Source organism: Engystomops pustulosus, chromosome 2 (genome assembly GCF_040894005.1).
Source record: "Engystomops pustulosus chromosome 2, aEngPut4.maternal, whole genome shotgun sequence".
Lineage (NCBI taxonomy): Eukaryota > Metazoa > Chordata > Amphibia > Anura > Leptodactylidae > Engystomops > Engystomops pustulosus.
The window spans coordinates 98,922,903-98,948,435 of record NC_092412.1 but is presented as its reverse complement, the minus strand read 5'-3'; the positions used below and the strand labels follow the sequence as shown (position 1 = coordinate 98,948,435).

The window sequence follows — 25,533 nt, the reverse complement described above, 5'->3', positions numbered from 1 at the left end:
CAGCGGTGTGGTGGCTCTGATAACTGCATAAAGAAAAATACTGGTATCAGTCATCTGTATATGTACAGGTGCCAATAGATAAACATCCCATGTTGGATAGTACCAGTTATTACCACTAGAGCACGTGATCGTGATGAGAGGCAGTTAATACGAGGTGCCTGGAAGGTAATGTAGCCATTGTAAACTAGGGACACACCCAGGGATAGATGGCACCGTATGATGTTCTGTTACAAAGAACAATGACATTAAGTGACAAACCATGTATTGTTCGCAATATGACCTATAAATAATCGGTATACGAGCTTACCTCAATAGACGGTTATGTAGCAGTGGCTTGTGAATGCAAATAAAAAAATAATGTAATAAGTTTATGTAAACACAATTATTGCCTTGTGAAGGTTGTCTTTGGTCATTGGCCTCTGACAAGAATAGACATTGTACAGCTCTGTGAATGACAGCTGTAGCTGGACTCTGCAAGGACACTACCTCATCACTAAAGACTATTTCTATATTTAGTTGCACATTTGAGCTTTCTCATCAGCTTTATGTAAAAGACATAAATGGCATCATGTGTTCTCTTATGTCATCAGTCACATATCTATGTAGGTTGTGAGGGGCAGTCCCAGGATTTTACTGTATATAATAAAGTTTATTTGAATGCTCTGGGGGAGGTGGATAGAGCACTAAGCAACAACTTGTCACCTGTCTCTGTCCCTACCCCCACCATCTCCCACCATCTCCCATGGGGGGATGACTCTGTTCTCTCTGTATGTCTGTCTGTCAGTCTGTCTGTCTCACTCTCTCACCCATAGATGACTAGCTGTTAAAGCCACTGCAACGACAGGCGATAACCAGAAAGTGAGGTCCCTTGAAGGAAGTATGGGTGGGGACCAGGCGCCTATATGTTCAGGCGAAAGGGTAGGAACGCCCTACCTGAAGAGAGTGTAGATACACTAAACGGTGTGTCCGTTGGTGTCTCCCTCTCCATTTCTACTGTTGGTATTTCGGTTCTCTTTATTGATCAATATCCAACTTGGAGAATCTGAAACGTCTAATACCTTCTCAGCAGCTGTTTGTCAAAACGGAATAGGCATACAGCAAACTACTCAAGTTTGAGAACCATCTGGACATTTAAGTACTCTAGCATACAAATACTTCAAGGTGTTTTATGCTGACTGGCACACCCCGTGAGGGCTACTATCTCACTGCTTAATATTATCACCATTTTTCACTTTTTATGATTTTGGATTATATTAAAAGCTAAGTTTTAAAATTGTTTTCTCACCCTCTGTGTACTTACTAGTTCCAACAGAAAGGGGTGACAGAAATAGTGACAGAGGCTAGATGACAGGTGTCCTTTAAAGAGGACCTGTCACCCTTAAAACGGCACTAGGAGTTGCTTACTAAAGTAGGCAGCTCCTAGTGGTACAATAGTCCCAGCAGTGTTACACTGCTAGCGTTATCGGAAACCTCCGATAATGCCAGCAGACACTGCTGCACTGTGCGCTAGAAACGCCGGACTGCTTATTCATGAGGGGATGGGATTAGGGGCGGTGACTGCTGCATGACGCTCGGCAGTCACCACTGGCCAATGGAGTGGGAGGGCGGTCCGGGGAAGAGGCAGCTCATCGGATGGCCCCCTCATGAATACGCCGGACCACTTTGAGAGCAGTCTGGCGTTTCTAGTGTACATCGCAGCAGTGTCTGCTAGCGTTATTGGAGGTTTCCAATAAAGCTAGCAGTGTAACACTGCTGGGACTGTTGTAGCACTAGGAGCTGCTTACTTTAGTAGGTGTAGTTTTTAAGGGTGACAGGTCCTCTTTAAAGTTATCAGTTGATCAAATATTATGATAAAACAAATGATAATAGGCAGGAGCATTTCTAGAAATATTAAATTGTATAGGCACAGGTATAGGAATGCTTCTCTTTACTTCCACCCTCCCTTCTGTGATCTCACTGCAGCAGTGAGTTTCAGCACACACAGGGAGGGGTGATATGCTCCTGGACAGTTTCGCAGCCTTTGTTGCTACAGCATGAAGTGGCTCTGGTAACACCCCAGAGCCCTTTTGGTTCAATAGAATAATTTTACAAGTTTATTTTAGAAGGAAGGAAGCCATGTACAACATATATAAGAATATTACCACTTTCACAGTGCCTGGATCTATGAGTAAGTTCCCCATGGTTGAGTTTGAAAGCAGATTTCCTTTAACCCCTTAACAACCAGGTCCTTTTTTTTGTTTTTTGCATTTCCATTTTTCTCTGCCCACCTTCAAAAATCTATAACTTTTTCATTTTTCCAAGAAATTACATTACCTGGCCCAGCAAGAAGAGCAAAGTACTACATACCACATATTACAGTAGTTGTGCTACTTTTCAGATACAGTATCATTTACACATACATTAACCAACATTAACCCATTATCCCCCCGCCCGTTTTCCATCTTAATTACCAGGCTATTTTTCAGTTCTTTTTCATCAATGCCTTCTGTAAGCTATTACCTTTTTAGTTTTTTGTCACCATAGCTTTATGGTGTCTTATTTTTTTGGGGTTGAAATTTAGTTTTTCTTATCTCTATTTAGGGTTTCATATATCCTACTGATAAACCCTTTCTGTGCAGTTTATTTAAAAAAGAATGTTTCTCTCAATGTTCTGCTTGTATCATCAAACCTAGATAAAAACTTTTTTCTCTAGGCTAATACACATGCAGTGATACCAAATTTATAGGGTTTTTTAGAAAATGACCTTCCTTTGCAAAATGAAATACTTTTCTGGGGAAAAACCCATTTAAAATGCCACCAGCCTGTGGCTTATTTTTGTGAAAAGTCCTGTAGATTTGTGCACACTAGAGGTTCAGAAAGTTTTTTATCCTGATTAATGTAATTTTTTAATGTGATGGATGATTAAAAAAAATTGTTTTTCCTTTATTTTTTCAAAAAAAGTTTTTTTTGTATATTATAAATATTATTATAGTTTTATAGCTTGTGTTGGTCTGGATGTATACAAAATCTGTGAGATTTTCCTTTTTTTTCCCAAAGGTGTAGGCAGTTTTTGACAAAATATAATTTGACCTCTTACATAATGCATAACACAACTTATGTAATGCAGTGCATTATATCTTCCCTGACATGCATTTTCCCTGACAGGCATCTTCCATGGCCTGGTCTAATAGAAAGCTAACACATGTAGCCCTGGGGTCCTTCACTGGACACCGGGTTGCCATTCAACACCATTGGCACTCTGCGATTTTAGCTATGCGTGCTGTTGGGTTGTAGGTGGGGTATACTCGCTCTGCACTCTCTTAGACAACAACCCAGAATTGGAGCTGGGCGGTGATAACACAACACAGCTTAATGACCAGTGTAAAAAGCCAATATGGTGTCATTAAGGGGTTAACATTGCAAAATTAAAACACACAAGTTAAATGGTTATGTAAATTGCTCATGCCATATGCCAGTGGTGGCGAACCTATGGTATGAGTGCCAGAAGTGGCACTCATAGCCTTTTTTGTGGGCACCCAGGCTGTCGTCCCAGAAAAGAGTTCACCAAACAGGACTTGAATATTTCTGCAGTCCCAGACAACTTGAGGTGCTGCTGTTAACGCTCTTTTAAGGTGACACATCTTTGACTGCTTCAACTGTATGATTGACCTCGAGGGGCCGACACGATTGAATGTTGGGGAAGAACAGGGAGCAATAAGTAACTTTTTAAATTGTCACGTTGGCACCTCATGGTAACTAAATGGGTTTTGGTTGTAGTTTGGGCAAATCTCAAAAAGGTTCACCATCACTGGCATATGTGTTCCAAAACACTGTAATCTGTGGCATGCTGGAGGGGTATGAAAGCCAGATTGAAAGCAAATCTTTTTCAGCCACATAAAACCTTCACAATGATTTGTTAATGCCTATTCATGGACATTTTAGTTATCAATACTGAGATAAACTGAATCCTTCAATTAACAGAGTTTGGTTTATCAAATTTGTGGGTGTTTGTGAGCATGTGGGACACCACGCCTTATAATAAGTAATCCATTTGTTTATTTATTAATAAATACACAAATTGATTACTTTTTAATGTTACTTGTTGTATTATGTGTGATTGTAGCACTCTTTCTATTCAAAAATTTAGAAGGCAATTGTGTGTCATTGGCCCATGAGACCTAATGATAAATGGGGATAAATGGTAGTCCTGGAGGCAAGTGGTGGGCTTGTTGTGGCCTAGGGGCAACACTCTCCTGGGATGTTTTTTTCCACATCCATCAGGTGCAGAGTAACACAAGAAGGAGGGGGCGTGTGGTTACAAGGTTCCCCCTGGGACACACCTGGTTGAAGGTACTTGGTCCCAGCTAATGGGAGGGTTGGTCCATGAAGTCATTGGCTATAGCCAGGCACTCACATGAGAAACAGGGATGTTGAAAACCTACAGTTCCTTTATCGTAAAATTTGCAGGGCCACATAGCAATAGGCTGAGCAACTGTCCATGCCAGTGGCATTTAATGCTGTAAATAAAGGCTGGTTGTAATGCTGGGTTTGGAGCTGTACTTCAGTACTGCAGCGATGGTTTGCTTTCAGGAACTGCATATGGAATGTTCCAGGTAACCAGGAAATCATACAGCCTGCATCTCACCAAGTAATATGAAATTATAAGTAAGAATTTAAATAAAAACATATGAGGCACATCACACACAGTTGATATTCAAACAGGGGGTTAGCTGGGAATCCTGGGTTTAACTATGAGATTAACAAAGGGTTCTCCCCGAGCACTGTCATAGAAAATACGCAGCAATAAAATATTGATGACACCTACACCAGGTCATTACACATTGACTTCATACAGCCGCATAACTTGAGGGGGTGCAGAGGATGTGGTGGCAACTGGGACCAAAAAACTTAAAAACCCATAAGGTGTCAGTTTCCCATATGAGAAGGCCAGTAATCATACATTATAGTTGGGTCCTGGCTTCAAGTTACACAACTGACTTAACATGACTGGTCACAAAGACTATTATGGTGTGGATGAAGACAACAAAATGCAGGTCTTTAATTGAAAACCACTTTTGTCATCGACACAATAATAGAGACAATGTAAAGCTACACATAGCAATACCGCTCCAATCCTACTCCTGGGAATTTGGTTATGGGGTGCATAGAATGTACAGTAGCTAGAATCCTCTAATTTTCCCTTCCCGGTACAGGAACCACCATTCAACCCAACCATCCAAATACGTGTTTGTACACGTACAGGGTAGTAATAACATTATTGCTTGCATGCCAAAGCATAAAGGTGCTTAGATTTCTGTCTTCATACTGTATAAAGAATAATTTGAGGCTTTTGAATATTTTTTTTTCTTTTATTATTTGCATATCATTATCATGTCCATTTCTATAATGCCTTAACCTTTATTTCTTGGTATTACAATCTCAATGTTGAAAAGCGTGTATGTATATGTATAATTGTATTCAAATATTTCAGTTTTCCTAAAATGTAGAGTTAACAATAGGCCTTTGAAGTGTTACAGCATAAGTCATGTTTTCTTGCTCCAAGGCATGAAATAAAAGGCAGCATTGACGTAAATGGCGGTGGCCAGAACGCCTGGCAGGTATCATTTCATCAGATGACAAACATGAGATAAAAGCATGAAAGTTCCTAGCATGGACTACTAAAATAACTTAGAAAAGATGAAAGCAAATTATCCTACAAATCCTTTCAGTGGGTGTCTGTATTAATTATAACCCCTTTACTTTTTATATTAGGGTCCTCAAAAAACATGTGAAAGTCAACAGCAGACCTGACTGTGTTGCACTATGATGTATGTATATCTTTGGCTACAGATGCAGACGATCTGATTTTGTTAGTGCAGTTGACCATTTGAAACCTGAAGTAACTTATTGGGGTGTGTCCAGATACGACTTTACTGTTAGCTACAAGTATTGCTACAAGCACATTTTTAATGCTGTAGCAATTTCCATTTAAAGGAGTTCACCAAGTTAACAATATTATCAAATCTGTAGGGTAGGTTCTCTATATCACAGTGCTGTGGGTGCAATAACCAGCACCCCCACTGATCAGTTTTTCTTAGAAGCTGAGAAAGGGGGTCATTTACTAAGGGCCCGAATCGCGTTTTTACGGCGGGTTACGCGAATTTTACCGTTTTGTGGCGATTTTCCCTGAATTGCCCCGGGTTTTTTGCGTGCGCAATCGGATTGTGGCGCATCAGCGCCGGCATGCACGCAATGGAAATTGGGGGCGTGGCCGTACGAAAAAACCCGACGGATTCGGAAAAACCGCCACATTTAAAAAAAAAATGTCTCTAGACGCGCGCTTACCGGCACCCGGCCAGGCTTGGTGAACTCCAGTGCATTCCGATGAACTTCAGCGCAGCAACACCTGGTGGACGTCGGAGGAACTGCCTTCGTGAATTGCCGGAAGACCCGAATCCTCCAGAAAAGCTTCTATCCATCTGAATGGAAGGTTGCCTGCAGTGTCTACCATTCTTAGCCCCTAGAGAAAGACTGGAGTATATTTACTAACTGTTCTATTCTCAGTTTATCAGCTGCCAAGAAGAGCAGATCTATAATGGTTCTGAATGATGAACTTCCCTAATCTTATTTTAACAATATATCCTAAGGTCATTAATATTTTTAGTTTGGAAAAACCCTTTAAAAGAAGTCTATCATTAAAATGAAGTATGGATAAACCAGGGATACTAATTTATAGATCCAGGCACCATAACTGTAGAATATTTGTTATCCATGGCCTCTTTCCTTCTAAAATAAACCTTTACAATTATGTAAGTGGTTACTGCACTGGATAGATGCATGATAAAGATTCAATGTGAATGAAAACTTTGCATTCCTATACCTGGATGATACTTGAAAAAAATATTTTGGAATTTAATTCCTCGGTGCTGTGGCTTTTTCCATTGACTATGCCTGACTTTGAGTTTTGAGCACCAGAACCTCCAGCTGCATGCACCACCCTGATGAACTAATCGTGTGTGATTTGGATTGCTGTCTTACTACTCCCTTCTACTGCACTAGAGATTCACAAGCGGTGAGAACATCTCACTCTCCCCCTCTGCTCCTTTGTGGGCAGTGCCCGGGTTAGGGGTGGCCCCACGCTATGCTGGGTTCACCAGGCACCGTTGAGGTGTCACCATGTGATACTGCTCTCTGGTAGGGATGGTAAGGTGTGGTGTATACCAATGGGAAATAAGACCAGAGAGCCAAGATCAGCAGTGAAGTGTTACCTTCTTTACTGAAGAAATAGAAATAATATAATACAATTAAAGCAAAGGGCTGACTTCTCCAACCCCCCCAACCCCCCCTGACAGAAGAGGTATTCCATGCTGAGGAAAGGTCTGGGCTAGCTGTTCCTCTCTTTCTCAGAAGGCTGCTACTATGGCCAAAGGCTAGGAACCCTGTCTCCCCTGCATGGCACTAGGGACTGGGGCTTTTGTCATTATTTGGGCTGAAATGCAAGGTATATCAAGACAAAGCATTCTCCAATAGACTTACAATGAGCCCCCTTAATATTCTATGGCAGAAAGGTTCTAAAGTGGTAAACAACTTTCCAAACAGCACGCTCTCTAAAGGTCAGGTTGTCTGCTTTTATGATAAACAGGTCTGTGGGTGTCTGTCTTTGTTTCCCATTAATTATATTATTAATTATAAACATAAACCAGAGGTCACAGGAAAAATAATAATCAGCATGAGAGTGAACTGAGAAATTTACCTAGCACCTGGATGATGCCTCAGCAACTGAATGGCTAGGTCCTGCATTACCCAACTCCCAGATGAGAAACACACAAAGCCTAAACAATGACACAACCAGCTTTCCTAAGAAGACACCCAGCTAAGCCCAGGCAACTCTGCAAGGCAGCTAAACAGAATCCTCTCCACAGAGCAGCCCTAGGTGAGCTCAGCACCCTCAGAAGTGAGCAGCCAGAATCCATACTGCATTATGACAGCAGATATGTCTCCCAGGATGAAGACAGGCATCCTCTCCTATGTGTTGTTTTACACAACTCTGAGCAGTGTGTGATAACCATTTCTTCTCTTTCCCTAGCTGTAGTTTATTATGAGCATTATTTTCAAATATCAGGTTGAAAGAGAATCAATTCTCACGTCCTAGAGCTGTGTAATCATGTACAGGAGAATTATCTGTAAACTCATAGTCAGCCTCTTTAGACCCACACTATACAGGCTGGAATATGGATTTCTACAAGAGGAAGCATTGCAGTTTGTTTCTTTACAAACTAAGCAGAATTTTTTTCATAAAGTACATAAGAAAAATGTTCACAACACTCCCACCAACACATTTTTTAAGAAATGTTTAATTTTAAAAACAACTTTTTTACCTTAGTTTGTAAGCCCTTCATGTGATGATTAAATAGCAGTACTATGCACTGTGATTTCATGGATTTTGAAAAATAGCTTAAAATACCTGTAGCAGAAAACTAACATATAACAGGTAAGAATTAGAACAGGTTCCATGCAACCTTTATGGGAGTGGATTTGGCGCAAGGGGATAGTGTCTAATTTTTTTTCTGACTAGTAGGATTTTTGGTGCCAGCAGAGTACATAGTTTGTTTTGGGGCTGAAACCGTGTTCAGCACATTACAAAATCTTCATCAAATAAAGTTATCTAGTAAAGATGTAGTAGCACATGTAAAGACAGGGTTTTTTAATAATTTTTTTCCAGGGCTAAAAAAAAAAATAAGAAGTAAAATACATTTTAAAAAGCAAAATATTAAGCAGTAAAATGAAGAATCTGGCGAGGAAGATTTGTCCCAAATCCATGAAATTGCAATTAACCATGGATGATTGTGTTTGTGTTTTTGTTGAAATTGATTTAATGGCTTTAATGGTCAAAGTAGCCTTTTAGAAAATAAAATCAGAAATGTTTAATTTCATGCTTCTCAGTTCATAGTGTATTTGACCTACTATGTCATGCTCCTTAGTAAAGACCATTCATAATTCTGTGCAAATTACATATTAGCGCTATTAAAGAAATCAAACTCTATGCATTAAGTAAAGTAATAGGCACAAAACTAGAGGAGTTTCATAGAAAACAATACAAATGTTGAATTTTCATAGTTCACTAGTGAGATTCCAGATCTCCTTTTTCAGAGACTATTTTGCAAAGATTATTCCCAAAAAAATGTAACATGGTATCATCCAAAAAAAAAGAATAATGTTATGCTGCAATGTCTGCAAAGGCTTCATATTTGATGTCAGTATGAAAAGTAAGTGTCTATTTGGCTTGTTCGGCAATTTTATGCTTGTATGCCTTTTTGAAGTCACTCTGTTATTCAAATATGTGGGTACGAATTGGACTACATTAGTATACAGTTACAGCACTCTTTTATTATTTGTTTGTCATAGAACATGAATGGGGTATGTGAATATTCTCATTTCATAAATAACATCTACAATGAACTGTGATATTGTTATAAAGTGTTCTGAGCGAGAAACTTCTACTCTTCTACTCCAGCTTCCCTTCATATCAGTTGTTGCTTATCTGAGTATCATTTTTTGGCAGATTAAGGACAGCCATCTTTATTCCGTGTGATACAGACTACGTGGTAGGTATTTTCCACACTGCTTCTAGCTAAAGAATGGATACTTCCCATACCCAGAAAATGAACTTTGTAAACCTGCCTGACACCCTGCTTCCATTCTATAACTTGCCTCAGGCAGCAGAAAGTTCAGGTTCACCCCTGACCAGACCAGATGATGTTAAAAGGGAGGGAGTAATAAGGGAGATACTGGTGACACAGTGAATAACACATGCGCCTTGTGCCTCGCTGTTCCATCTGGCAGGGTGTTATTAAGAACAAACTGCCTCCCTTAAATGTTAATTTTGTGCAAGTGTAGTGAGAATTCAAATTACTGAGCTCATGCTAAAATGGCAAAGATTCATTAACACATATTATTTCTTATAGCGTCATACTGTAAAGTTTTATAATTATACTTATGATCAGAGTGGATAGGACTACCATCTAGTTAATATAAACTTTGCATCAGATGAAAAAAATGCATAACTTAAGCAAGACTTTCTCACTGATACATCTGGAACTACTCATATGCTACATTTGCTTTGATACAGAGACTCATGAAATTTTAATAAGATATAAACAAGAATCTTTTCTGTCTAGCTGTATAGCTTGAGAAAAGATGCTGGGTGAAACTTCCTACCCATTAATGCTAAATTGAATACATTCACATAAACCAGTGAATAATTAACGCCTCCTATGTTCTGATTACCAAGGAGCTTCTGAGGAGCACCAACACAACCGCATTATTTGTAGTTTATATAAACAACAATGTCTGCTATTTTCCTACTATGAGATGGCAGTATAGAAAGAAATTATCATCACATTCCAACACTATGAATAAAATAAAAAACCTTTATCTTTTAGCTACATTCCATTTATCAGTCCTTGCTGTCATATGTTTAGTTGGAAGTTTAGTAAATGAAGCAATTTACTTGTGTTACGATAGTAAAGTCTAAAGTCATTAAATTTTAAGTTTCTAGTTCAGAAGATATCTGAGTCTCTGTAGTGATTAGCAACCCAACCAGAATACAAGTACATGAATATTTCCTTGTAAAATAAAGAGAATCAGGATTAGAGAATCTGCCTAACAGAGGATGGTGCCAACAAATGATAAGTGGTACAGAAAAGAAAACCAAAAATATGAATTATTAAAATGAATTGTTATTCATTCATTATAGGGGGGCGGCATATATTAATTCACAATTGGTGGCGCTGTATTAATTAATCATAGAGGCTATTGTATAATTTCATTATAGGGGTCCTATATTTGCTATTATATTTATTATTATAAAAAAATATTAAAGGGTGCTGTATATGCTATTTTGTTCCAGGGAACAGTGTATGTATTAATTCATTTAAGGGGGTGCTGTATACAGTATATGTAATATATCCAAAGAAACTAAGGAGCTTTATTTTCTCAAAGTTTTATTCTCAAAGTCACCATTAGGCCTCATGCACACAACTGTGCAAAAGCAGTGAACCTGCTGCCCAAACTGCGGCTAGCTCACAGCTCCCATAGAGCACACAGTGTCTTCCTGCACTATGACTGAGCCAGGCAGCCACACCGCAAGACTAGGGATAACTCAATCTAGAGTATGTCACCCATACACTGCCAATATCAAAGTATTTCAGTTTGATAGCCAGGTAAAGTCCACCAGTATCCATGAAGCCTATGGGTCAGTGATGGCGAACCTATGGCACTAGTGCCAGAGGTGGCACTCGGAGCCCTGTCTGTGGGCACCCAGGCCATCACCCCAGAATGAAGTTCACCAGACAGGACTCAAAGAATCTTGCTGCAGAACCTTCCTATAATGATAGGCGAATTTGCCCTCATCCTTTCAATTGCGTTGTGTCTTTAGGAGGTTGAAAGTTGTCAAAGAACAAGGAGAAATAAATTACTGCTTAAATTGCTGTGCTGGCACTTTGCAATAAATAAGTGGCTTTTGGTTGAAGTTTGGGCACTCAGGCTCTAAAAGGTTCGCCATCACTGCTATAGGTGTTGTCTTCAGTAATCCGGAACCCAAAAAACGGAGATGTAGGTAGTGACGTGGACTACAAATGGCCCGAGTAGGCCCTATCGTTATGGGCTAATGCTGTGTACTTATCGTCAGAGCAGCAACCCAGCTACCACATAACCGGAATCTATCCATAATGCAGGAGACCTTATCTTGAGCCCTACCTAATGGTGAGGTCCTTCTCTGAAAAACACACCAGCAACTGTCACTATAAAGATTGGACATCCTGACATGCCATGTTTTGCTATCCTTTTGTAGCTCATCAGGAGATTCACGTCCTTGGCAAACAGAAAAAGGGATGGTTTCAGCACACTAATTAGGAATAATGGCTGAAGGGAGCCATCATCATACTAGGTCCTTCCTCTTCCTGCCAGGGGGGTATTAGATTTTAAGATTATCATATTAAAAGTCAAGATTAGTCAATGTACATTTAAGGGGGGGGGGGGCACTATTTGTTAAAATTAATTTGTTGAAAACACTGTATATACTAACACGAGGGGATGGCACTTCATGTAATGTCGTACAAGTGGAGGTACTGTAATTCATATATTTAATTTGAAAAGGGACTGTTCATGTTATAATTGTTATAATTAATTTGAGGGCCATTGTATACAGTTTAATGAATTCCGTTAGGGGTGCATTTTTAAAATTCGACCTGTAGCCCTGGTGATAGCATTATGATGAAGATCTGCATATGTGAGTTTTACAGAATTTTTAAACCACAGTTCATTAACTATTATGACCTGTTCACATCCCAGTTATTTCATGCTGCTTTTTGCATTAGCTTTTGTGATTTTGTGATATTAAAAATTTCATTCATGTGCCATCCGTGTATCAGAAATCCCTATAAACTGTAGTCACAACTAGCTCACAGTCTGCTTATATGCATGAGCACTTTTTATGTCATTTTACTATTGTAATTCCAAATGGGTTAAGAGTCAAAATATTTAGGAATCCTTTGGATTCATCGTTTGTGTCCTTAGACCTAAGAAAATACTGTCTTTATTTCATACAACTGTGCAGGCTGTAGAGAATCACCTTTGTTTGACTTGAAATCCATTAAAATAAAGGACACAAGGTGGGAGAAGTATCAACCTGCTCCAGAAAACTGGAGTAATTTGCACCTGAAATGCTGTGCACCACATTAATTAAAGGTTTTAGACCAATTTTAGGCTGTCTTCCAACTTGTCTGAAAAAGGGGTGTGTCCTCGGTATCTAGCGGTGTGATCGGATATAATGTAACTGTATCTGTGTCACAGACTGTGTGTCATATATATGTACAGCATGTGCGGTATGCTATATACATATCTAGATATATAATGAATGCATGTTTGTGTAAAGGGGGTATATTTACTGCATGTTTGATATGTGTAATAGATGTGTGTATTTTTAATACATAGTCATACTATGTATATAAGTATGTATTATATATGTGTGTAGTAGATATATACATATTTAACTCCTTAACAGCTTTTTTGTTTTTGCTTCCATTTTGTATTCCCCACTTTCAAAAATCTAAAACCTTTTTTTTTTATTTTTCCATCTAAAGAGCTGTATAAGGGCTTGTTTTCTGTGTATCAAATTGTACTGTGTACTGACAGTATTTACTATTCCATGCTGTATAATGGGGAGTGAGAAAAAAATTCCAAATGCGGTGAAATTGGTGAAAAAATTAATTTGCCTAACTTTCTTGTGGGCTCAGTTTTATGGCTTTCACTGTACTGCATAAAAAAATGGCCATCTCTACTTTATTATGGGGTAGTAGTAATTGCGTCGGTCACAGGTATGGTGGAGGGGGGCCCTATTAGGAACTTTGCTCCAGGGCGCAGCAAACTCTAGTTACGCCACTGCTCACCAGTCTTATACTGCACCAGATTAATCATCCAGCATCAGACACAGTGAGAAATCTGGTGCAGCTTAGTATTAAGCTGCTTCTACTCTGCACTGGTCTAAAGACATTAATACATCCCCCCAGTGTGTATATGTGCATGGGAGGCCATATACTTTGTAAATATCAATGAAAACAGCACTGAATACACCTCTTGATGTAGGAATGTTACACAGGCATTTAGATGCTCATATGTATCAGAGGAAGACTTGTCTTTTTAACAAATCACTTGACATTGACTAGTAGTGTGGAGGCATGTGAAATAGCACCTGTGCAATAACCAGAACTGAATCCTCAGCTTTCAGCACACCTCTTTATGGAGGTGGGCAGGAACTATTGAGGACATCATATTTATTGAGGGCAACGTCGGGCATTGACTAGTGATATGCAAAAGTGTGAAATACGTTCCTTACAGATAAAATATAGATAATAATGACTTTGCCAATGTACCCTTGATACTATTGGGATGGCAATACGTGTGTGGTTTGCACATTTTGGTTAAACCTGCATTAGATCTAACTTATTGATATGATTTGTTTGTAATTGTATAGTTATATGAACTTTATTGGCCAACTGCATATGTTTTTACCCATTTCAATCTAAGATATTAGTGTATGATATGGGAAGTGTTTTTTTCTAGTGACCGGTCAAGTATTGTGACCCTCATAAGCCTTGGTACCTTCCTACCTTTTCAATTGCTTTTAATTTGCCTGTTGGTGTGTTAATAAAACCATTCTCTGTGAAGTGCATGTGATGTTTTAATGGTTTATTCCATTCATTTGACCCTGCTCAGATGCTACATGGAGAGAGAGTTGTGCTTACGCCTCTGTTCTCTATGTTAGTTCTGCCACCCCCAGCTTTTATGAACAGTTGGATGGAAAAGATGGAAAAGGAGATCTCTTTTTACTCACCAAGCTTAAGCAGGGGCAGTTTGCTTGCAACTGTTTTAATATGAATTATCTAAGTAGAGTTTAGCAGTGTACTATGAATTCCTAAATCCTGTAAAAGAATTTCTAATCATATCCCTGTGCACATCCTTGCCTAGTTGACTTCATTCACTACAATGAATAAAGTGAAAAGGCGAGGCAAAAGGCCAAATCTAAACTATGTCTAACTGCACTTGATTGACAGGTTTCTTTCTATTTGTATATAACAAGGGGTGTATCATGACCAGGGAGAAGCTGTGGAGAAGCTACCACTGAGGAAGGGTTTAGATGGGTCTGAGTATACCATTATAAGACACTGGGACTCCTGAGAGAAACCTAACACCTGCAATACATAAAACATATTCTGATCTCTTATTCCAAACAAGACCATGAATATATAAGGTTACTGTAGTCCACAAAATCGCCAAACTTTTTAAATAACCACAAGCTTTTGATTTTAAAAGTTTGAACATAGCTTGTCATTTCAAGTGCCATTTACCTTGTTTTTTTGCTTCTAAAAAGACCTGAACAGCCCACGATTCCTGCTTAACAATTGTATTAATTTGGGATATCTTGCTACAAGCTCATTATTTTTATTGTGACTTGTACACAGCACTCTAAAAGCATGCACATTAATTGCCTGTAATTATATAAAACTGAAAGAATAAAGATGAATGTTGTGCTGTTCCTGCTCTTGGGTGACTATGGCACAAGTACACCAATAACTACTCTTGCCTGTAAAATCATTTCAAAGTAAGGCAACCTTTGTATTTACTTCTGTATTTGTAACCCACTCACATTTTTTTCTTTTCTTTTTTTTTTTGTCACAAAATACTTTTTGATTAAAAAAGCCCAGGGTCTATAGCTCAACTGCAAAAAAGGAGATAAAAAGACACCCCATTTGAATTCTACGGTGTTGTGTATTATGACATCAGATCGTGAGAAGGGCTTGAAATTAGGTAAATATAGACTTGTATGAGCAACCACACATAACAAATTTCACAATGTCATATTTTTCTAGAAGTCATGTGTGAAAAACGACCTTATATACTTGAATATAAGCCAACCCAAGTATAAGCTGGGTACCTAATTTTAACACAAAAAACTGGGAAAAACTATAAACCTAGAGTGAGAAATGCATTAGTCACAGCCTCCACCCAGTATGTAGCCAGCCAGCACATGCCCCCTACTATTTAGCCAGCCCCCTGTCTCCTAGTGTATAGCCAGCAGCCCCCTTGCATAAAGCCAGTGCCTGCCCCCTTGTATATAGCCAGTGCCTGTCCCCTTGTATATAGCCAGCAGCCCCTGCGCCAGTATGCTCATCCTATAAAAAAAAACTCTGTACTCACCTTTCCAACAACCCCATTCAGGTGCTCTTCTGTCTTCTGAAGGTACGGCTCCATCTCCGGGTCCCTGCATGCTGCTGGAACATGTACCATGACGTCAGCTGCTTGCTGACATCATAGTGCGTGTCGATGGCGGCACACACACTATGATGTTGGCAAGTGGCTGACGTCATGGTGTGTGCAACGCAGCAAGCGGGGACCCAAAGACGGAGCCAGAGCTTTGGGAGACAGAAGAGGACTTGGGGGGGGGGGTTGTCGGAGTGAGTTTTTCTTTTCATAGACTCGGATATAAGCAGAGTAAGGGTTTTTCAGCATATACTTGAGTATATTTATGGTAAGTGCACATTATTGATCAATAGCTTGTAGAACCATCTCTAGCAGCAATAACTAGAGGTAATATTTTGTTCTATAACTTTATGTCTCATCCTTCTGGAGTAATTTTGGTCTAGTTCATTTAACAGGATTCAGGGCTGCTACTAGTAACTTGGGACACATTTTCTGCCTTCCCTTCCTAGTGCACAATACAGTTTATCATCATGCCCCTTATCACATAAATATCATTGCCTGGCACACTAAAAGGTTAGTCAGTGTCTGCAGTACTGATCAGATATAGATCAGATATGCTGTGACTGCTAAATTATGAAGTATAAATACTTCATATCCTTGATATTGTATGATATTCCAACATTGTGTTACACTACGTAACACAGATCTTTCTTATTTATTTAAACATTGGTTTTGTATAACTGTACTTATCTATAGGAGGGGATTGGGGTTGTATTGCACCCACACGATTCATGTGTAGTGCTAAGGCACCTTTTTTAGGTGTTTTTAACCTTGTGTCTACTTGTGTTTTTTGGATTTGTATAATAAAGATTTTTATATACTGTAGAATCAGTGCCCTCATAGTGCATCCTCTTTGTTCTTCATGATTTAAAGAATGGAGGAACTTATAAAGTTTGGACAAATTTACTAAAAATTTGTATAAACTGCACTAAAAGTGTGTTTGCCTGTGTAAAATGCAGGGTGTGCTACAAAGTGTTGTGTGTGCCAGAAATTAGTTCACAGTTCACTAATTTTACACCAGGCAGGACCTTCTGGTGCAGGCTTTAGTACGGTAAATTTGTCAGACTAGTTACAAAAATACAGTGATAGAATTGCTTACAGAAACATTTCTAAATTACTGAAGGTTCCAGTAAGCACTGTTGGGGCCATAATCCGTTAATAGAAAGACATCAATTTTACAATAAAATGGTTAGTATCAGGGGTTCCCTGCACTATTTCTAATAGTGGAGTGAAAGAATCAGAAGAGTTGTCCAAGAGCTAATGACCGCCTGTGGAGATCTACAGAAAGACTTGGAATCAGCAGTATTAGAGTATTGTCTCACTCTCTTCTGACATAAAAAAACATACACCACCTAGTCTCCTATGTACACGGTCTTTCCAAGAGTGTAAAACCTTGTAAACCAACATCCTATTCATGTGATGCCTCTTTCCATGCTTCATGCTCAAACCCTTAACCTAAGCCTGATTTAATTCCCTAAGCTTCCACTTTCTGTCCAATGTTGCTCATGGCACAAGAAGTATTCCAGAGAATACAACAAAATGTCACTGATAAGAATAATCTTTATCTATACAGTGCCAAATTCTGCAGTGCTTTACAAATCATAAGGGCGATATAGAAATGTAATATTACCGTGTATACTCGAGTATAAGCCGTCCCTAATTTTACCACCAAAAACTGGGAAAACCCATTGACTCGAGTATAAGCCGAGGGTGGGAAATGCATTGGTCACAGACCCCTCCAGTATATAGCCAACCAGCCCCCTATAGTATACAGCCAGCCCAGCTTGCCCACAGCAGTATACAGCCAGCCCAGCCTGCCCACAGTAGTATACAGCTTGCCCCAGTAGTATACAGCCTGCCCCCAGTAGTATACAGCCTGCCCCAGTAGTATACAGCCTGTCCCCAGTAGTATACAGCCAGTCCCCAGTAGTATACAGCCAGTCCCCAGTAGTATACAGCCTGCCCCATGTAGTATACAGCTTGCCCCCAGTAGTATACAGCCCAGCCCAGCATTAAAAAAAAATAAACTTATATACTCACCCTCCGGTGGCCCCGATGTGCAGCGCTGCTCCCCCGATGTCCGTGTGGCTCGTCTTCAGGCTTCTGCGCCGTCTTCTTTCTTCTGCAGGGCGCCGCCATTGATCTTCCCCGGGGAAAAACATGGCGGCGCCCAGCAGAAGAAAGAAGACGCCGTGGAAGCCTGAAGACAAGCTCGGACATCGGGGGAGCATCGCGGCACATCGGGGCCACCGGAGGGTGAGTATATAAGTTTATTATTTTTTAAGTATTTTTTATTTTTATATTGACTCGTGTATAAGCCGAGGGGACGTTTTTCAGCAAATTTTTTGTGCTGAAAAACTCGGCTTATACACGAGTATATACGGTACATTATATGCAAACAGTCATATGGAACAATAAGAGTGAGGACCCTGCTAGCAAGAGGTATAAGAGTGTATACAATGGTCTAGCCATTCTTTATAAGGGAATAGTATAAAATTATTTAATAAATAAAAATTCTGCTGCTTGAACCAGCCGCCATCTTATGTACAAAGTCCAAGGTAAAAGTGACTGCAGAAAAGCCTGGAGTTTGGTATATATCTGGTGTTTGCCGGATAACAGAGGGGAGGAGGATAAAGGTTGGGTTAGTAAAAAGAGAGTTGACATTTCATGTAGTTAGCGAGTGTGATAGGCTTGCCTAAAGAGATGGGTTTTAAGAGCCCGTTTGAAACTTTGGAGATTGGGTCAGATAGTTTGTGTCATTCAAGAGAATTGGTGCAGCTTGGAGACATGCATGATAGGCTTGAATTAAGGGAGAGATTAAGCTAATATCACTATCAGAATGAAGAGCACCGGTAGGGCAATCGACTGGGAAGAGAGAAGAGAGCATGAGGAGAGATGGGAGGTGCAGCTTCATACAGAGCTTTGTGGGTGAGGGTTAGTATTTCCAACTGAATTTGGAAGGAGATGGGCAGCCAGTGCAGTGATTGGCACAAACTGAAGGCATCTGAGAAGCGTTTGGTCTGAAAGACAAGCCTGGCAGCTGCATTAAGAAGAGATTGGAGGGAGGAGAGTTTAGTGAGTAGAAGACCACTTTGTAAGCAGTTACAGTAGTCTAGTCAAGAGGGAATCAGAGCAACAATTAGCATTTTAGAGGTTTCAACTGTCAGAAATGAACAGATTCTGCATATCTGAATTTTGGGCACTGAAGGTCACGCCCCCTTAATCGGACAAGTCGGGAAATTAGACATAGTCTAGAGGCGCTAATTCGTTTATAAATCCCCCCCATAGTCTAGAGACATCTACTATGGCTTTCATAAGAATAACAATAAGGCAATATCCTAAATATTTTCTTCATTAACAAGTTTCACAATCCTTTAAACAATCTAGAATTTTAAATCAACCGTTCACTCCTTCACTTGACTTCAAGTGTCTTATGGTAAACATGATGTCTATTTTTTATAGATATGTATGCATAATACTTAAGAGGCAAAAATAAATTATATTGTATAAAAAAAATTTTTTTTAAATAAAAATTTCCATTGTCATCAATGGTTGGCTGTTATAAACATGCAGTTTCCCACTGGTTATGCAAAGAACATGAGTTATGGTAATAAACTGTCACGGCTGTGTATTTTAATACTTTTTCTATTTGAGCTGCAAATATATATTCAATTGAATTGAAATGTACCTTTTTGTTAGCAGCATTTACAAACAAAGGAACCCTTGTTACATCTCTAATTTTACATAGGTTATAAACTACAATCTGTATTTTAACATGGAGTAAAAAGATAATACATACTGCATCCCATGCATATTGCTACCCTCTTTATCCCTTACTCCTATATAACATATTACCCTATTTTTATCAGCTATTATAAAGTAACTTATTTTTGTTATGAAATGCTTGCCACTTGTACATTACAATTTGTGGAAAGTAAAAAGTGTGCTACAAATTATGGATCGTTAACATATTATAAGGCACCAAGGCTTACTTGGGATTTTTCAGAAGCAAAGATTCCATTGAGTTGAAACATCACATAGTAATAAGATATAAGAACTTGCAACTTTTTGCAGTTATGAATGTACCATGTTTTCGTTGCACAAAGCATTACTGATTAGGTCCTTGGTGGTATACACCATTATAGTTGTTTGTGCAGTGCATTTAAATCTAGCGTATTTCAGACTGAACATTCTACTAAGATCTGGTAATGAGTCTTAATATCTGGTCTGAAAAATTAATCCCCACAAGGAGAATTAATTCCTACCTGACATACATCCATAGGGGGAATTTATCAGTGCTTATCAGTACTTCTACGCCAATATTTTGGCATTACATGAAAGCCGTAAAATCCAGGCCCACAACAAAATGACACAAATGCGTTTTTTCACCGTTATCACTGCATTTGGAATCTTTTTTCCCACTTCCCAGTACACAGCACGGAATATTCAATACTACCACTATGAAGTGCAATTTGTTACGCAGAAAACAAGCCATAACAGAGCTCTTTACGTGTATAAATAAAAAAGTTATAGATTTTTGAAGTTGGGGAGTGAAAAATGGAAATTAAAAAACAAAAAAGGGCCAGGTCGTTAAGGGGTTAGTAATATTTTTCTCATCCACCTATCGCATTTTTCTGATGTAGCATTATACTTCATTTTCATGACGTAGGGGTCTACAAATGAGGACAAATAAGGCTACTTCAAGACCTGGAAAGGATGTTTAGAACACCCCAAATTCTTACAGACGACAAATTCTTTGGTCGACAAGAATTGGAAAAGAGAATCCATAATTTACAGTATATGATACTAGACTTTTTCTATAAATCAAATACAGTATTCTGCACTAACCCTATAAATATTTAACTAAATACTTTACCTATCACCTCCTACTTACAGATGCAGCGCTGATTAACATGACTTAAAGTGAGATAACTCATTTAGTTCCCTCCATTCACTTACACTACAGACTGAGTTATAATTTCTGGTTAACAGGTTAAGCCAGTAATGTTATCCAGTGCTGCAACTGTATTTTCCTTTTTTGTGACATATGAATGAAAAAACATATAGTGTGGGAGGACAACAGTTGAAACATACTAGTCCCTCTAAAATGCATATCCATACATCTCACTGAATATATTTCCTTTTTTTTCTTTTGAAGTCCTAGTTAATAGTTTTTATGTTCTAGTTACATGGGATTACAATTTACTCAAGTCCATCAAATCCAACTTCCATTCTTCAGTGTTGAGTAAAGCCCAGGAGAACAGATAATAATTGACCCACATTTGGGGCAAATGTTTCCAACTACAAATTAATCCCTGGAGAATAATCCATGAATCAACCATTCACCTGTAGAAGACTAATGCCTATAGCTTGTAGCATGGAAGCTTGACAGACCTGTTGTGGACATCGACTTTGTATTTATTATAACTGTTACAACCAGTTGTCATTAGAAAAACATCCAGCCCTTTTTAATGGTGCCATAGTTTCTGCCATTACTACCTGTCGAGGTAGGGTATTCCACACTTTAAGTGCTGTATACTGAATAAGTCTTTTCTATATAGTTCTCTAATTCACTTATCCTCCTACCACAATGTATGTCTCAATTTCCTTTGTACTGTCCTTGTAAAGAATAAATCATGTACATAAAATAAATTAAAACAATAAAACAAATACTTGTATATTTAAATCAGATCACCCCCTGAATTACTTTTATAGTAAGAAAGGCTGAACAAACTAAATATGGTATAGAAAAAAAACAAAACTTCACTAAATATTGTATATCTAAAATTTTTGCTTTCTGACATGAACCCTGGAGATGTCCAGGTGCTGGAAGATAATTGCTGTATCCAATCTATTGTCAAATAAATGAAAACATAATAATATCAATCGGACTTACTGTTGATGTAGGTTCTGGACCGTGAAATTTTCCAATAGGTCTGAAGTTTACAAAAAGTGAGTTGGGAAGAATGAAAAAAGATGGAATCAAGGAGAAAACATTCCCCAGTGCTGTTCAGTTATGTGAGCAGCCAACAGGGTTGTGTTTTCTGAATGAAGCTTTGAGTTAGAGAAAGTGAATAGGTCACTGAATAATTGGGATCAGCCCTGAACAACTAATATCCCTGCAGCAAGAAAGAGTGACCATCACATTTTACATAACTCCCAGAGCCACACTCAAGACTGGAATTCCTAGGTTTACTAGCATGTGATACAGTTCCCAAGCTGCTGTAGGCAAAGTATTCCAATGAGTATAAAAAAGTGTAATCTTGTAGTGAGAAAAGTACACTTCTAAAAAGTAAACTATGAGCTTACACAGCGTGTTAATGGCCAACTGCAATGTTTACTGATACACAAGTGAACTCAAATCAAGTAGTAAGTTGTGAAATGTGTCTTAAGACCTACAGGTAACAAAGACATTTATCATGATGGAATTTTCTTGTTAATTTTGCTGAAGCCTATGTTATTGAAATCCCTACCAGATTCATCAAATGTTGCAAGATGCTTCCCAAATTTGGCCCTTTCTGTCCTATAATGGATCATCTCTTGCGTGTCGCTCCCTAACAGAAAGAGATAAGATAACTAAATAATTTTGGATTTTCACATTTAATAAACCTGTATTACATCAGCACAACAGGCCTATCATGTTCTGTATAACCCACTCTTTCATAGTAAGATGAGCATCATAGAATTGTAAAGTGTTGCCAATTTCTTTTCTTTTTTTTTTATTTTTTTATTAGTTTGACAGTTTTAGGTTTGTTCTTGTAAATCCAGCGCATGAACAGAACAAATCTGCTTGCTGGTACTGATGAGTGGACCCATTAAGATTCAGATTCGGTTTGGGGTTGGGTTTGGTTAGGGTACCCAAAACTGAACAGCCACAAGTAACAACCACAATCAGTTTTTGCCCCAATGGAAGGTGTTAACTCTTTAAATGCCACTGGCAAAAACCAGCGTTGCAGTTCGGGTCCTCTCATTCCTACTCATGGGCAACTAGCCTTAAAGTCAGTGGTATTTTTATTAAATTAATTGCACCAAATATTTTTCTCTATTTGCTTCTCAAACTCTCATGATAAAATGCCTAAAAGAATAATAAAAACATTTATTATTTATATGTAAAGTAACAAGGATCTCAATTGTACTAATAATTGACAGCAGATTGGGGGGAAAAAAATCGGGTCCATAAAGCATGGGTAATGGTTGTAACATTATGATCAACATATATGAAAGAATCTAATACCTTTCACAATAATTTTTGTTGCATTTTCCCTGGATCTTTGAGCCACTAAACTGAAGCTTCTTTAGATATTTTATATATCGTATGTATCTTTACCAATGGCTTAGTAAAAGGATATTGTGTAACAATAAAATAGGAAATGTATGCACTCTGTACTGTGCTCCGACACAATATGAGTTATAGTTTATTAACTGATGCTCCGCTGGGAGTAATAAAAGCAAAGAACATGTTGCCAAACATGTCAGCAATAGTGAAATATATGTACTTCCTCCACAGTCAGATTAGATTCTTTACTGATTTTAGTTTTCTGTGCATTATTTCTTGATACTGTATAAACCATGGAAAAATAGAAAGTTTTCATCTCTCCGGCACCCAGGGAGGCTTGTTCTTTTTGCAATTACCCCCCATCTTCATTTGCATCTGTTCTTCTGAACTGCATGTCCTGCCATTTATAGCTTACAGTGAGGCTGCTGGCTTGGAATTAATTAACATTGTATAAACCTGAAGAAGTGAATCATACAATTTGCATCCTTTCATCTCAGATACACCTCCTGCTCTTCATGCTCCATATGTAAGACTTACCTACTTAACATTTATTGTTTTACGGCTGTAAATAAACTGCCATAAATAACTTAATAACATTTTCAACTGAGAGATTCATTTCCCTAAAATATCTTTTCTCTGTGGGATATCATGTTTTTTCAAAGAGAATAAAGACCTTAGACTTAAAGGTTCGGTTACTAATGAATGAGCAAGTACAAGATTAAAACTATCCAGTATTTTTATATCAACCATCCAGAAATAAGATTTAATGTTTAGCCCCTTTGCCATCAATTGACTTTTCCAATTTTTCATTTCTGTTTTTCACTCCTCAAAAATCTATAACTTTTTTTTATTTTTCCATGTACAGAGCTGTATATGGGCTTGTTTTCTGCATTATAAATTGTATTTCCTAGTGGTGCTAATTTACATTGCTCAAAAAATAAAGGAAACGTTCACCCTAGATCTAAATGAATGAAAAATTATCATTGAATACTTTGTTCTGTACAAAGTTGAATGTTCTCACAACAAAATCACAAAAATATCATCAATGGAAATCAAATGTATTAACCAATAGAGGCCTGGATTTGGAGAGACCCCCAGAAGTGGAAAAACACACTACCGGCTGATCCAGCTTTGATGTAATGTCCGTTAAGCAATACAAAATGAGGTTCAGTATTGTGTGTGGCCTTCACGTGCCTGTATGACCTCCCTACAACACCTCAGCATGCTCCTGATGAGGTTGTGGATGGTCTCCTGAGGGATCCCCTCCCAGACCTCGACTAAAGCATCCGTCACATCCTGAGCAGTCTGTGGTGCAACATGACTTTAGTAAGATGTGCTCAATCAGATTCAGGTCTGGGGAACGAGTGGGCCAGTCCATAGCTTCAATACATGCATCTTGCAGGAACTGCTGACACACTCCCGCTACATGAGGTCTAGCATTGTCCTGGATTACGAGGAATCCAGGGCCAACCGCATCAGCATATGGTCCCACAATGGGTATTAAGATCTCATCTCAGTACCTAATGGCAGTCAGGCTACCTCTGGCGAGCACATGGAGGGCTTTGCGGTCCTACAAAGAAATGGCTCCCAAAACCATTACTGACAACTGCCAAACCGTTTATGCTGAAGGATGTTGCAGGCAGCAGATCATTCTCCACAGTGTCTCCAGACTCTGTCATGTCTACCACATGTGCTCAGTGTGAACCTGCTTTCATATGTGCAGAGCACAGGGAACCAGTGGCAAATTTGTTCTGTGGTGTTTGTCAAGGACCCTGCATTGCGTTGGGCTGTGAGCACAACCCCCATCTGTGGAAGTCAGGTCCTCATTCATCCTCATGGAGTCAGTTTCTAGCCAATTGTGCGGATACATTCTCATTTGCGGCCTTCTGGAGGTAATTTTGCAGAGCTCTGGCAGTGTTTCTCCTGTTGCTCCTTGTACAAAGGTGGAGGTTGTTGTCCTGTTTCTGGGTTGTTGCCCTCCAATGGCCCCCACCACATCTCCTGGTGTACTGGCTTGTCTCCTGGTAGTACCTCCAGCCTCTGGACACTACTCTGACATATCTTCTTGAGACAGCTCACATTGATGTGCCATCCTAAGTGGGCTTTACTACCTGAGCCACTTGTGTGGGTTGTAGGGTCAGTCACCTGCAGAACCACTGTTGTCTATTCCATTTGCACAACAGCATGCGAAATTGATTGTCAATAAGTGTTGCTTCCTAAGTGGACAGTTTTTTTTTTTTTTTTTTTTTAAAGAGGTAAACTTTATTATGCAAAATATACAAAATATAAAAGGTTACATCCACGGATTAGTGAAAAATTTTACAATATTTAGAGGTTAACCTTCTACCTTTTACAAAATCTTTAAAAATTTACATCCATCTTTTTTTACTGTGTCTATTCCAATACTAAGACGTTCTTTCCAATTGTGTTTATGCATCATCTTTTTCATATACATGCAA

General features: G+C 38.8%; 1 protein-coding gene across 1 annotated transcript in view; it reads right to left on the bottom strand.

The window, feature by feature from the left end:
• OCA2 (OCA2 melanosomal transmembrane protein) overlaps window positions 1-21,878 on the bottom strand; it is a 192,167-nt gene extending 170,289 nt beyond the window's left edge. Inside the window, exon 1 of the mRNA XM_072135687.1 lies at window positions 21,695-21,878. The gene's annotated coding sequence lies outside the window, so the exon portion shown is untranslated. The remainder of the gene's footprint in view (window positions 1-21,694) is intronic.
• Between the last annotated feature and the right edge of the window lie 3,655 nt (window positions 21,879-25,533).